We start from the raw sequence: 15,167 nt of genomic DNA, 5'->3' as shown, positions 1-15,167 counted from the left end.
CTACACGCAAACGCGGCTGTTTACTTCGTGTTAGCCTTCGACAGTGCTTGCACTTTCGAACTAGAATGACTTATCCATACCGACAATCTACCAGCAAGGTAGGCTTTAATAATGAATTTGCCCGACCGAGTGCATTTGAATTAGAACGATTCACACGTGAAGAAATTAAAACTGAACCACAAAATATCATTGGCATCCACTTCTCTACTACAAGCAGTGTGTCCTACGTTAAAGTGATCAACGACATGGCGTGTGACAAGATCGTACGCGACTATAAAGATGGACTTACATTTAAACATTCTGACGGCCTTGTTGGAACGGTAGCTGTTGATCATGCGGGGCTTGGAGTGAGAACTGTCAGAGTACTTGAGCTACAACTGACGTTCGGGCTGAAATCGTGGTTAATACGCTACAACTCTACAGTCGGGTACTTAGTCACATAGCAGAAAAATGGACAACCTTTACCACGTACCGGTACTTAAAGGTGTGCGACAAACACCGATCGAGCTTTCAAAACATGTGCCGTCTTATTCAAAGATGGAGGCGGCACAGCGTTAGTCATTTACGATGGTCAGAATAAAATCTGCTCCTTTTGTAGTCGGGAAGGGCACGTTCACTCAGCGTGTCTCCAACGAAAAATGGTAGAAATAGTGTCAGGTGAAGCTGTAGCAACATCTATGGCGACGTCTCTCTCATAAATGAAACTGTGTTCCGTAAGGACACCCTACTGAACAGTGGCAGCGCCCGACACCTGGACAGGCCACTCGGAAAGCCGACGAAGGCGGATGACGACACGAGCGTGCTGACGTCCCCTCACCGAGCAGCACCGACCGATACCACCAGTACAGAGATCGGGTGAGCAACAGGTCATCGACAGTCAAATAGCGCCAACGGCTGCCTTCGTGCCAGACTTCTGTGGCCACAGAAACACTTGCCCACGTTCGGATATGGAAATGTACACGCGTAAGAAACGACCTCCGAAACGGCAAAAGAAACGACGTGCAACCCGTTGGACGACTCCATAATGCATATGCAGGGCGATGATCTACAAACGGCCGAAGAAGGCGGCCACCTTGCAGAGAGGGTCCCGAGACTCCTCATCAGAACATCACCGTCTCGACAGCAGCATACGTCAAGAGCGACCTGAAGAACTTGACAACGCACGGCAACCAGCAGTCCACTGCCCCTTCCAGATAGTAGAAGAGGAGAAGTATTTCGGACTGTTCACGATCTTTAGATGTCGTTCAAGTAAAAAGGTCCAAAAGTCCATTACATTCTTTAGGCCAACTCTGAACAAATAGAGCACCTACTGGTCTCGAAGCCACGTCATGGTATTCGTTTTGGTGCCTGGATAGTATGTCGTGTTCGGGAAGGATATAATCCCTGCTTCAATGTTGTGTTGTCCCATCCGAAGAACGAAAGCTATCATTTGTGTCGCCAAATGCCACGCTTCTGCCGAGGGCCAGTAGATGAGGCGGTGTTCATCGTTGTCCAGAGTTTGGCACTGAGGGCACAATGGTGAATCTGTCATATGTATCGCATGGAGTCTGGATCGGGTGACATTTTTACTATTAACTGTAAGGTACCATATTGCACGTCTCTCTGTGTAAGGAAACGTGGTGTATCGGTAGCCATACTACATCCCAAATGATATGTGAATGCTTCCTCTCAATAGGATTGCTGTGTCGTTCGATATGTCATGCGCCGTTGGAGGCTTGGTTTCCGGCAGAGCCGTCTGAACGTACCTGTCCTCCATAAAAAATGTGCGTACATGCTGGAGTGACTAGGAAATGTGGTGGACCGCCCCTGGCGCCATTCCAGAAACTGGTGCTAGTTGTTCTACTAAGATTCCTGTCAGGCAGGTCTGATGTCGTCTCCAAAGTTTTAATATTTTACTGGTATACAGTGCCACCACTCGATCAAGAACATGTGCAATACCAAGAGGGAGGGTAATGGAGTCTTATCTTACTTTAAACATTAGACCTGCACTCGCAAAGGAACCGAAGCCCGCCAGTATTCGTCGTGCTATCGTCACCGGCATTGGGAGTGTTGACCATGATTTCGGAATTCGTGAGGTAGGTGTTAACATATGTGACCCGCTGGATCATGTCTAATGCTCCTGTGATGTTTCCTCTAACGCCCGTTCGAATAGTTGAACGCTGCTGTGCGACATATGTCGTTGGTAAAAACAATACCTAGGCATTTCAAGGTATCCATGAGTCGTAAGGATGCTACACATTCTGCCGTTAGTCCGACATAAGAGATGCGGCTGGCGAGTCCTGCCCGACGGAAAACTTGTCCCAAGGAGACTAGGGTCATGACTGTGAAGGGGACCCACCGGCAGTCGCAACACGCGACGCGGGGGTTCAACTTATACTCAATGACAGAAAGGGGTCACGTGACGTACCAGTACAACAGCAGACGGCTCAAGCACTCCTTGGCCGATATACATGCGACGGGACGAAGGCAATCGTTTCGGCTTGCTTCTATCAGTATCAATAACATACAGTCGCTGATTAAGATGTCCTCACTCAAGCACTGCACATCGACATCGTCCTCCTACACGTTGACGAATTTTCGGCCATCCACGGGTACATATCCTACATATCACACGTCTCCGAAACTGGCAGCGGCATAGCAATGACAGTACTTGACGCATAACTCATCAACATCTATTCACCGTCCGGTACAGATAGTAGGCGAAAACGTTCCCGCTTCGTAGACGATATTGGCCCACTCTTCCTAGGTCAGGGCGACCGATTAATCCTCGGCGGCGATTTTCACTGTATACTTGAACCGAAAAATCAATATCCTCGCCATACCCCGAGCCCAGAATTACAAATGTTGGTGCAGAGTTTGCATCTAGTTGAAATCTGGGAGCATGTCCATGGCCTCTGTCTTGGATACACCCATACAGTGAGTCATTCCGCTAGCCGTCTCGACCGGATCTTAACGGTGACGTTCTGGAAGCAAATCTGTGGCCTACAGCCTATACCAACCATACAGCATTAATATGTACAATCCTCCTCCAGCGGCAGCAAGTGTGGCGTAGGCGCGGTCCTTGCAAAATGAACGTCGCCCACCTGCAGGATCCAGCTTGTCGAGGCATCATTGAAGATGTTGGGAGATGTGTGCGACGCCTTTGGCCATGTCCCACAATCGTAAGTTGGTGGATGGTTTGCACCAAACCGGCGCTGCGCCGTGCAATAATGACATATGGTCGTGAGCAGGCAGTGCGGCATCGCCAGACGATGGACTTCTATTTGCCGGTGCTACGGCAATGCCCCGAACAAATGCCTTCTACGGAGCGCCAAGAGGCGGTACAAAGAGCAAAGGCCAAAACAATATCCATCATGCGACGCCACCTCGAAGTTACAGTGGTCAGGGCGCGGACACTAGATCGGGTTGCAGGAGTACACCCATCAATGTATCACATCATAAACGAAAACAAAAGGCACGAAGAACCCTAGTACATTCCGTGGACACAGATGATGGCAGACACTTACCATCGCAACCAGAAATAAGCAATGCCTTTGTAGAACATGACACTCAACCTTACACCGCAGTGGATACCGATATGGCAGCCATTAGCAAAGTTGCGCAAGATTTTCGGCACCACTGAACCAGAGGCGGAAGCACAACTGATGGAGGAGATTACAGAGGAGAAAGTGATGGAGGCCATTGGTAGGGGAGCGGTGAACAAATCTCCGGGACCAGATGGCCTCCCTCTGGAATTCTACAGGACATTTAGCACCACGATGTGCGAATTTTTGTCTCCTGGCTTGTCCTTACCGCCGGCTTTTGTAGAGGTTCTGATTATCCTGGTACACAAACCCTCGGGTGGCACACAAATACGGGACTACCGTCGACTGCGACTTAAAATATTCATCATATTATTAGTATCCGCCTCCGAAGAGTACTGCGCCAAGTACGCTCACTTGATAAAACTTCGCTCCCCGAAGTTAACAACATCCAGACGACACTTGTTGAAAATTGCGATTTGATCACCTCCGTGCAGCACTAGCGTCGATAAATTTTGATCGGGCCTTTGATAGAGTAAGCCATAACTATCTTGCAGAAGTCCTGTCACACATGCGATTTCCACGACCATTTATCGTTATCCCGATGAGGCTACTCAGTAATGCCGCCTCCAAAGTGCTCCTCAATGGACGCACGACAAAATCTCTCGTCTAGCGAGATCGGTTAGGCAAGGATGTCCCTTATCAACGACACTATAGGCACGTTCTCCGACAGGTCTACGACACCGCTTGACAGGATTGACTTTGCGAGGATACACATTTACGTGCAAGTCACATGCGGATGGTCTGGCGCTGATAGTACGGAATGAAAACGACATGAGTGTGGCGTCAGATTGGATACGCAAATATGGAACGGCCACTGGCAGCCGTATAAATATGGACAAGTCTGTAGCCATGAATATTGGTGTCTGACTAACGGAAGAATGTGTAGCATCTTTACGACTCATGGATACCTTGAAATGCCGAGGTATTGTTTTTACCAACGACATATGTCGCACAGCAGTGTACAACTATTCGAACGGGCGTTAGAGGAAACATCACACGAGCATTAGACATGATCCAGCGGGTTACATATGTTAACACCTACCTCACGAATTCCGAAATCATGGTCAAAACTCCCAATGCCGGTGACGACAGCACGACGAATACTGGCGGGCTTCGGTTCCCTTGTGAGTGCAGGTCTAATGTTTAAAGTAAGATAAGACGCCATTACCCACCCTCTTGGTCTTGCACATGTTCTTGATCGAGTGGTTGCACTGTATACCAGTAAAATATTAAAACTGTGGAGACGACATCAGACTTGTCCGACAGGAATCTTAGTAGAACAACTAGCACCAGTTTCTGGAATGGCGCCAGGGGTGGTCCACCACATTTCCCAGTCACTCCAGCATGTACGCACATTTTTTATGGAGCACAGGTACGTTCAGACGGCTCTGCCGGAAACCAAACCTTCAACGGCGCATCACATATCGAACGACGCAGCAATCCTATTGAGAGGAAGCATTCACATATCATTTGGGATGTAGTATGGCTACCGATACACCACGTTTCCTTACACAGAGAGACACGTGCAATATGGTACCTTACAGTTAATAGTAAAAATGTTACCCGATCCAGACTCCATGCGATACATATGACAGATTCACCATTGTGCCCTCAGTACCAAACTCTGGACAACGATGAACACCGCCTCATCTACTGGCCCTCGGCAGAAGCGTGGCATTTGGCGACACAAATGATAGCTTTCGTTCTTCGGATGGGACAACACAACATTGAAGCAGGGATTATATCCTTCCCGAACACGACATACTACCCAGGCACCAAAACGAATACCATGACGTGGCTTCGAGACCAGTAGGTGCTCTATTTGTTCAGAGATGGCCTAAAGAATGTAATGGACTTTTTGACCATTTTACTTGAACGACATCTAAAGATCGTGAACAGTCCGAAATACCGACAGTATTTTTCTAACTTCCTGTAGAGTGCGTATCAAGAGCCCCTGCATAGCTGGAACCTCCAGGCTGGTTCAAATGGCTCTGAGCACTATGGGACTTAACATCTATGGTCATCACTCCCCTAGAACTCAGAACTAATTAAACCTAACTAACCTAAGGACATCACACAACACCCAGCCATCACGAGGTACAGAAAATCCCTGACCCCGCCGGCAATCGAACCCGGGAACCCGGGCGTGGGAAACGAGAACGCTACCGCACGACCACGAGATGCGGGCGGAACCTCCAGGGTAGGAGAAGTTAAATTATCGATGCGAAAAAGGATTAACGGAAGATAAGAATCGGTGGATACCACATACCTAACGAGGAGTTATACCTGGATGAGAGGACAGCGGGGGAATTGGAAACACGATTCTCCATTTTGATGAGTGTGTGTCTTTCTTTATCTAATGGCAGAATAATGTTCAGTTTACTGGCTTCTGAGCAATGCAGAAATATTATTTGTGGTATGACAATGCAGGGGTTGTTACCGGATTTTAACTTCGCTTAAATGTTATATCTGAACCAGGATTTGCTTTAATTTGTGAAAGATACTCATTGAAATTTGAAGCATAGTTGAAGAAGTATTTCTTTTTAACATAATTTTATTGTGCTTTTCATTTCTGACGTATGTTTACCTATCTAAATTTTACTACTTATTACAATGTTAGTTTAAAAAAAAGCACGAGCTTTTCGGTTCGAATCCCGGACCGGCACGTATTTTCACTCGTCGCCTCTGATGTCACACAGAGTCCTGATGCAGCTGATATCACTAGTCCCTTCTCTTTCCATTCCATCCTCCTCCCTCATCCTTCAATTTAAACCCGACTTCTTCCTGGTCGCTAACGCCCGTACCTGCCTGTAGCACGCCAATCAAAGTCATGCACTCGTCAATAAAGATCACGAAAACAGTAGACTAAAGTAAATTATGTGTAATGGAACTCGTCTAATATTTCAAAAAAGTAACGTATTATATAAGACCTCCTTACCTCATTGGAGAACTGAGACACACTGTTGAGACACGTGAAGTGACATTGCTTAAATATGGGATGGTAAGTGGCAACGTAGGCCTGTATAGGGAAGCGAAAGTGGACAGTGGGAAACAAATGATAAGTAAGTAAGTAAAGTGCTTTAAAAGTGAAACGAAATACAGAAATACGCGTCACTTAAAAGATTTATGTGGACAAATAAGATAAATGTAGTTGAAATAACAGTCTAGGTATTTGTTTATTTTTACTGACCGCTTTCGACTGTGAGGCAAACTATTTATATATTCATATCTGGCTTACGAGAACTTAGCTTGTAAATTTCATACAGCATCGACATTTCACTTTCTGTGATGCGCTCTCCATTCCCTGGCGCTGACATGACCCGTATTCGGCTCGGAAATTGTACGCTATTGAAACAGTGGCCCTCCGGCCATCAATCCCAGCTGCGATCGTGCTACCACGAGCCTCCACCGGCAGCCACAGGGGGCGAACGCTGCACCATTTCTACACGTTTTAGCACTCTCTGAACTCTGCTGTTCCTACACTTACAGGATTGACATTCTGAAGATGATTTTAACTTAAAGTCGAAACCGGTCACAGTAAATAAATATCATAATCATCTAGACTATTATTTTAACCGCATTACAGCGCCAGATCGCCGTTCTATGTAAATACTGGCTGAAGTTTTGAAATGAAAGAAAGACATGTGAAAAGTAGCATTACAGAAAAGTAAAGACAACACACTTCGCCCATTATAATATGCCACTACCTTGTATAAGCACCTTCTCTTCACGTATTTCAGCAGTCTGTCTGTTTACGCCCGCGATGATATGCAAATAAGCTGACGTTATTATGCGTTAGTTATTAAATTGTGGACGAGTAGCTACACTACATTTTAATGATCTTTGTGGACGAGTTTTTATACCATGTTTTTCTTACTGTTCTTGTTTTCGTGATGTTTTCTCTTCTTTTAACTTAATTCATTGTACCTTGTTTAAATATATTGTTGTGGGATGTTTCCAGAATGAGATTTTCACTCTGCAGCGGAGTGTGCGCTGATATGAAACTTCCTGGCAGATTAAAATTGTGTGCCCGATCGAGACTCGAACTCGTGAACTTTGCCTTTCGCGGGCAAGTGCTCTACCATCTTTTTTTTTTTTTAGACGCTACCCCTTTTTTTATTTTTTTTTTTTTATTTTTTTATTTTTGTGGCGACGGTGGGGGCTCGGGGGGCAAAGTGGGCAGGGGTCGAAACCCGAGGCCTGGCCACAGTGTCCCCCTCACCACCACCGAACCTGTAGTGCTTAGGGAAATAGGAGACACAGGAATCAACAGTAGTGGAAGGCGTTGTTATTTGTTTATTTGCATGTGTTTTTGTAAGATTCACTAATATCATGAAATTATGGGAACACATCGGCGAAAAAGAAAAGAAATATAAATTCTGGTTAAAGAAAAAGAAAGGAAAACGGAAAAGCAAAAAGAAATAAAATCCGCGCAATCTGCGACGCGCTCTCCCATCCGCTGAGGTCAGAAGTAGAATAGATCGTAGGCGGTTGAAACTCAGACACCACCGGGTGAGGAGGGGTGGGTGCCCTCTGAGCCAGGCACCCCCCAACTCAGTGGAGGTCTAACAAAGACCGCTCGAAGATAGCTAGCAAATAATGTTCGGTAACGTGGCGTGTTTTCGAGAGCTGCATGGGCTGTTCGCAAATAGGTCCAAAAGTCGAGGCGGGATTTAGGTCCCTCATGAAAGAGATAAGCGACCGCCCATCCTTTGACACACGTAATAGCATGACATTTGGCGGCGGGAAATTGTCGGTCCTCCGGGTATAGAAACATTAGAGGTTCGATTGTGTCTGGTGGCACCCGGAGATAGCAGGCAATGATTTGCTGCACGAAGCGCCATACATCTTGCGATGAGGCGCATGTCAGACGGTGTTCAACAGTGTCCAGTTGCTGGCAAAGGAGACAAAGAGGGGATTATGACAAGCCAATATTGTGCAGGCGCTGCTTCGTGGCATATTTCCTGTAGACTATGTGATACCACAGTGCCCGGACGCTCGTAGGGAGGAAGGGCTGGTGGACAGTAGTCCACACTATGGGCCACTGGATGGAGGGATGTTTGGTCTCCATCACATTCCGGGGAACACAGCGCAGCAACAGGCTGTAAAAATCCTTAGTCCTAGGTGGGCGTGTATCTGGGAGACTGGTATGTATGTAACTGTAGTCGACAAAAAGGTCGAAATATGGGACAAATAAGGCACGATATGGCCGACAGACACCGGTGGTGAGGTGGAAGCAGGTAGGAGGACTTCAAGCAAGCTGCGTGTTAGAGATGTACCGTGGCCCATCCACTGTTTTCTCATGGTAGTCATGTACAAGACTGCAGCTCGCATACGGACATTGACGAGCCCGACGCCACCATACCGTGAGGGCAGGGTAAGTGCCTCATAACGGACTTTAAACATTGAACCAGCCGTGAGATAATAGCCAAAAGCGGCCTGGAGGTTGCGCCCAATTGCAGTTGGCAGAGGGAGAACTTGCGCGATGTGAACCAATTTTGATGCCACATAAAGATTAATAAACTCAACCCGTTGAAGTGTGTCCTGGCGGCGCAAGAGGTTCTGGCGGACGTCGTTGCGGATGACGTGTAACAGGCGACGGAAATCCGTTGCCGCTGTGCGTGTGACCGTGGGGGTAAAGGTAATGCCCAGGTACCGGGAAGTCCGCACAAGCGGCAGGGGTGCCACTTCACCCTCCTGGAGGCCTCGTCCAATGTGCATTGCAGAAGATTTGGCGACATTCATGGCACTGCCAGCGACAGCCTCATAACGGGTAATCAATTCGAGGACTTCCCGAATCTCAGAGCCGGAGCGAATGAGGAGGAGGAAGTCATCAGCATATGCCCGACAGCGAAAAGTGTGTTGGCGTAGGGTGAGGCCAGAGAGCTTGGTCGTCAAGCCACCAATAAGGGGCTCAAGGGCATTGGCATACAGGAGGGTAGAGAGGAGGCACCCCTGCCGTATCGAACGGAAGATAGGTACCGGCCCTGCTAAACGTCCATTGACTTGGACACGTGAACTGGCACTGTCCTAAAGACGCCGGATGACGTCGAGAAACGGAGGGGGGATGCCCATTCGGGCTGCCACCGAAAACAGGAAACGATGACGCACTTTATCGAAGGCGCTGTCGAAGTCTATAGCGACGACCGCTGCCCGGAGTCTACAGGCCGCCGCCATCGCAATTAAGTCGCGGCATTCCCCTGTGGCAGTCTGTATGTTAACCTGTCCGCCAGGCGTCGTTTGCTCTGGCGAGAGGATATGAGGGAGTGTAGTTCGGAGCCGCATTGCCAGTAAGCGCGCGAAAATCTTGTAATCGGCATTGAGTAGGGTGAGCGGTCTGTAACTCGTGGCCATCGAACCTCGGGCTGGTTCGTGGACCGGTATAATGATGCCCTCAGCAAAGGCGGGTGGGATTGCTTGGTCAGATGTCATCAGTTCTTGATACATAGTCGTCCACCGTGGTGCCATGAGGTCCCGAAAGGTACGGTAAAACTCAATCGGTAAGCCGTCAAAGCCGGGCGATCTGTTGACTACACCCTTGGCGATGGCGTGGTAGACTTCGTCTAGCGTGACCGGCACTGTCAAAGCATCCGCCTCCATGTGGGGGAGGGTGCGCGTGACGTAATGCAAAATGGAGTCGTCTGCTGCAGTGTCAGCGTCTTCATCACTATGACGGTAGTGCTCGACGAATGCGTGGACGATGTCATTCTGAGTGGTCTCCTGCGTTCCATGAGGCGTGGTCAGAGTGCTGATGATCTGCCGACGACGCCGTCGTTTGTCGGACACTATATGATGCATGGATGGAATTTCTAAATCCGCGTGATCGTGGCGCTTCGTCCGTATCACGACCCCTTGCAGTTTCCGGCGTGCCAGCGCAATTATCTTCGCCTTAGTTCTTTGCCGTTCCAACTGTTTGTCCGGGGTTGGCGGTTGAGCATCCAGATCTCGGAGAATCGCGTAATAGATCAGTGGTGCGATGCCAGTGGGCCATGTCCTTCCCGTATCTCATCAGTGTCCTCCGGATCGCCGGCTTGGCGCAGTCCAACCACCATGTCAATGTCGAGTGGTAGCGGGGAATGCGTCGTTCGCAGGCTGTCCACGTTTCAGTGACTTGTTGGCGACACACCAGGTCATGCAAGTGTGAGGTATTGAGTTTCCATGGTGCACGGCTGCGCCATACTGATTGCGGCGGAAGGAGGACCGTACAGATGTAAGCGCAATGGTCGGAAAAGGCCAGAGGCCAGCGTTCGGCGCCCCGTATCGCAGATATAAGAGATATATATCCTGTCTAGGCGGCTTGCGGAATGACTTGTAAGAAAGGTATGGCCAGAAAGGTCGCCGTGTTGGACGTCCCAGGTATCGTGAAGCAGGAGGTCTCGCACCACTATACGTAGCTCCTGGCATGTAGTATAGTGGGGAATCTGATCTTTAGGATGCAGAACGCAGTTAAAATCACCTCCTAGTAGGCTATGGTCATAACACCCTGAAAACAGGGGAGCGATTTCCTCGGAATAAAAGTGGGCTCTTTCATGCCGTCGGTCGGTGCCTGAGGGAGCGTAGACATTAATGATGCGTGTCCCCATGGCAGTGAGTGCCATGCCCCGAGCTGATGGAAGGAAGGCGACATCGGTCACAGAAATCCCGTGGCGGACGTAGATGGCCACCCTGCGGCCCATAGGATCACTCGCGGAGGCGTGGGCGGTATAGCCATTGATATCCGGGAGACTAGCCAAGTGAACTTCCTGCAGAAGGGCGAAATCAATATCCGAAGCCCAGAACATCTCCTGCATAAGGCGGATTTTCACCCTGGAACGGATGTTGTTGGTGTTGAAGGTTGCTATCCGGTAGGCCTGGTGTCGGATTGCTGGAGGCTGGTCCACTCCGCCGTCCGCGCAAGGGTGTGGGCGTCGCAGCGTAACGTTATCCCGCTGGCCCGCAGGGGAGTCTGGGGAGAGTATGATTAGTGGTGCGGCCGTGACGGCGCAGGGTCCGTAACGGGTCCTGCTTCTTGACCTCCTCCTCGTGCCACGCCGTGGAAGCGGAAACTGGTGTATCGTCCATTTTGTCTGCAGAAGATGTTGTAATTGCGCGTGGTGTAGTGTCGCCTGTGTTACGTTCATGCTTTAGTTCAGCGTCAGCACGGGGCGCAGGCACACCGATAGATGTCTCCGCGCTCATTACGTCTTCGTCAGCAGTAGCGGGTTCGGAGGCCTCGTGCTGGTCGACGGGTACGTCCTCCTCGACTTGTAACGTCTCCTCTTGGCCGGAAACGGTGCGACGTCTTCGCTTACGACGTTTCGGGGAACGGTGTTTCCTTGTGCGACCTTCCGTGTCCGACGACGCAAGGGAGTCGCGTCGTTCTGGCAGAAAGGCCGCTGTAGGAACGATGAGCGAGTCGATCTCGATCGTGTTTCCAAGGCCAGGGTCAGCGTCGGGTTGCGCCGGCATCTTCGGAGCGGCGTCGATGGCCGGCCGAGGCGGCGGGTCGTCCGAGGCGCTCTCCGTCGGTGTCGGGTCGGGCTCGTTGGTGGCGTCGTTTGTGGTGACCGGGCGACGTTGCAAAGCGGTAGGAGAAGCTAGAGCAGCGGCATAGGTCCCCGGTAGCACCGTAGGTTGCGACGTGGGTGTTCTTCGGCAGCTGGAAGTTGCGTAATACGCCGTTGTAGGCATTCGGATCTAAGGTGGCCTTCTTTGCCGCACCCGGAACAGGTCCGAGGCTGGCCGTCGTATATAATTATTGCACGGCATCCGCCGATCTGTAAGTAGGACGGGACGTGGCTTCGGAGATCTATGGTGACCTGTCGGACCCCGTTTAGGACAGGATACGTCCGAAACTGTGTCCACTTCTCCGCAGTGTGGCCATGGACTGTGCCGTATGGGCGTAGTGCCGCGACGACTTCCTCAGCAGGAAGTTCGAATGGCAATTCGAAAATGCGTATCGTTCGCATACCTAAGCCTGCGTGGTCGACGGTTACCTCCCCCACATTGCCATCAGCGTGACAGAAGCGGAGCCCCTGTTTGGTCTCACGTAGTATGCGTTCGCACGCCGCGTCGTTAATGATTTTCACATAGACCGTGCTGCTCACGATGGACAAATGTATGCCGATAATATCGGTCGCCGGGATCTTCACTTCCTCTCGCAGAAAACGCAACACCTCGAGTGCTTTGGGTCGGGCATAATCGTTGCAGAAAGTAAATCGGAGTGTTGATTTACGGTAACGGTTCGCCGTGGATCGTACAAGGTAAGCCGGCACTGAAGCAACGGCCGTCAGAAAGTAAACAAGGCGAGCTCGCGCGCCGCACGAAGTCAACACGTACGCGTCCGCTCTGTTGCCCTGCCGAAGGCAGACTGCCATCTGAGCTACCGCAGCACGACTCACGCCCGGTACTCACAGCTTTACTTCTGCCAGTATCTCGTCTCCTACCTTCCAAACTTTACAGAAGATCTCCTGCGAACCTTGCAGAACTAGCACTCCTGAAAGAAAGGATACTGCGGAGACATGGCTTAGCCACAGCCTGGGGGATGTTTCCAGAATGAGATTTTCACTCTGCAGCGGAGTGTGCGCTGATATGAAACTTCCTGGCAGATTAAAACTGTGTGCCCGACCGAGACTCGAACCCGAGACCTTTGCCTTTCGCGGGCAAGTGCTCTACCATCTGAGCTACCGAAGCACGACTCACGCCCGGCCCTCACAGCTTTACTTCTGCCAGTATCTCGTCTCCTACCTTCCAAACTTTACAGAAGCTCTCCTGCGCAGGAGACCAAGATATAACTTGCTTCTGCCACACTTATTCGTCTCCATTCTTTGTCTGTGAAATTATCGGTGTATTTATACAGATTTTGAATGTCTCTGGAAGTTTGTTCCGTTAATCATTCATAAATGGTTCAGGGTTTAGATACCGGAAAGTTGTTACTTCCACACCTCTCATTTTTAAATGTCCGTTTGATTTCGTCATTTCTGAGGTTGAAACAAACAATGAAAGGCAATGTTTCTGAACTATTTATGAAAGATTATGTACTATAAACGGAACAGACTCGCAGAATTATCCAAAACCGGTATTACAGGAAGAGAGACTGGAGACTCTTGGATAGGTATGGCAGAAATAACATACGTCGTGGTCCAGAAATACCTTGTAGCTCGTAGCCAGTCGTCAGTTGTATTTTGTAAAGTTTGATGCCGTCTGCTAACAGCTGTCCAAAGCTCTGGGAGGGAACGTATGCCGATTACGTGGGTGTCGCGTGTCTTGATACTGTTCCTGATATAGACGTAACGCAGGTTGCATAACACGAATCTGTAGAGGCAGCACAACTATCCTGTATGTAGCGAACTGGAGGAGGAATAACCTTGAGTTGTCAGAAGTCCGCTTTGAGTATCCACTGATATTTTTTCTTTTCCTGGAACAGCCTGCAATGCCGACAAGTTGTCAAACATAACCGCCGCCGCGCCGACAAAAGATCAAAAAATGCTACACTCCACAGAAAAACGTGACTTTTTTGGGGAAGATAATTTATAGAATAACGGATTATCCGTTTTCAGTTGAATGCAAAGAATATGTGATTACTTTGATAAGATATATGTTCAAATTTGTATAATCACATACAATCTCTTGCAGACTGGGGTCATTTTTTATGTTCCAGATATTTTAACCTTGGGAGATGACACAACATCAAAGATCTCGTGACGCACTTGACATGTATTCGTGACACACCATTGTATCATGACGTGGCGGTTGAGAAATGGTGATCTTGATCACAGTTCATAAGCAATTTATTTCTACGGTTTACAGTGTATCATCGATGTGCTGTGCAGGTTTCTATGACAGATGTAGCATGGATAAAGTATGACGGAAGGATAGTCCGTTTCCATGTTAAGGTGACTTGTTCGATGCAGGGCAGATTCATAACTTTATGGTAGAACTGAGTTGGGCTTTGAGTTACCTTAGCGATCACGTGATTTATCCTGTTATCGCTTGACAGAATGCACCAAAGATATTGGTCTAGCTATAATGTTTTCTGCTATGTATGTTCCAGCCTTATTTCTCGTATATTATTCTACCTGTTGATTCACTTTACAAGGGTTTAGTTTTAATCAGTGCCGTTTTATCTGGTCATTTCAGATGGCAAGCCTCTCCTAGATTTCTCTCTGTGTTACCCCAAATTACGTACATCATCTCTGAATGTACATACGTTGATGTTCTTATTGTTGTTCTGCTTCATTCCTTTTATAACCTCGTCCATAGCGCTAAAAAATAACGGTATATATTATATGAGTACAATTTTTTTCCATTTCAGTGCTGAAACATAAAAATAAATTACTTGATTTTGTAATAGAGTAGTCATTAAGTCAATTTCCGTCTGCTTTCTATTAGTTATTACTGTAAGCTCACTGTGTGGCCGCTCCTACTGAGTCAGTGGCGGAGCATGACAAGTTGAAGGAGAAGGTGGCTCCGTTACAATGCTTGCTATATCTGGCCACGGAGAGTGGCGGCGGGCAGGTAATTGAGGGCTGCGGCGCCTCTCGCGGACCGCCGCGGGCCGTAAGCTGCGCGCCGCGGCGACAAAGGGAGCGCTCTTTCCTGCAC

This window comes from Schistocerca americana, chromosome 2 (genome assembly GCF_021461395.2).
Source record: "Schistocerca americana isolate TAMUIC-IGC-003095 chromosome 2, iqSchAmer2.1, whole genome shotgun sequence".
NCBI classification, from domain to species: domain Eukaryota; kingdom Metazoa; phylum Arthropoda; class Insecta; order Orthoptera; family Acrididae; genus Schistocerca; species Schistocerca americana.
The sequence above is the reverse complement of the archived record's forward strand: the minus strand, read 5'-3'. Positions refer to the sequence as shown.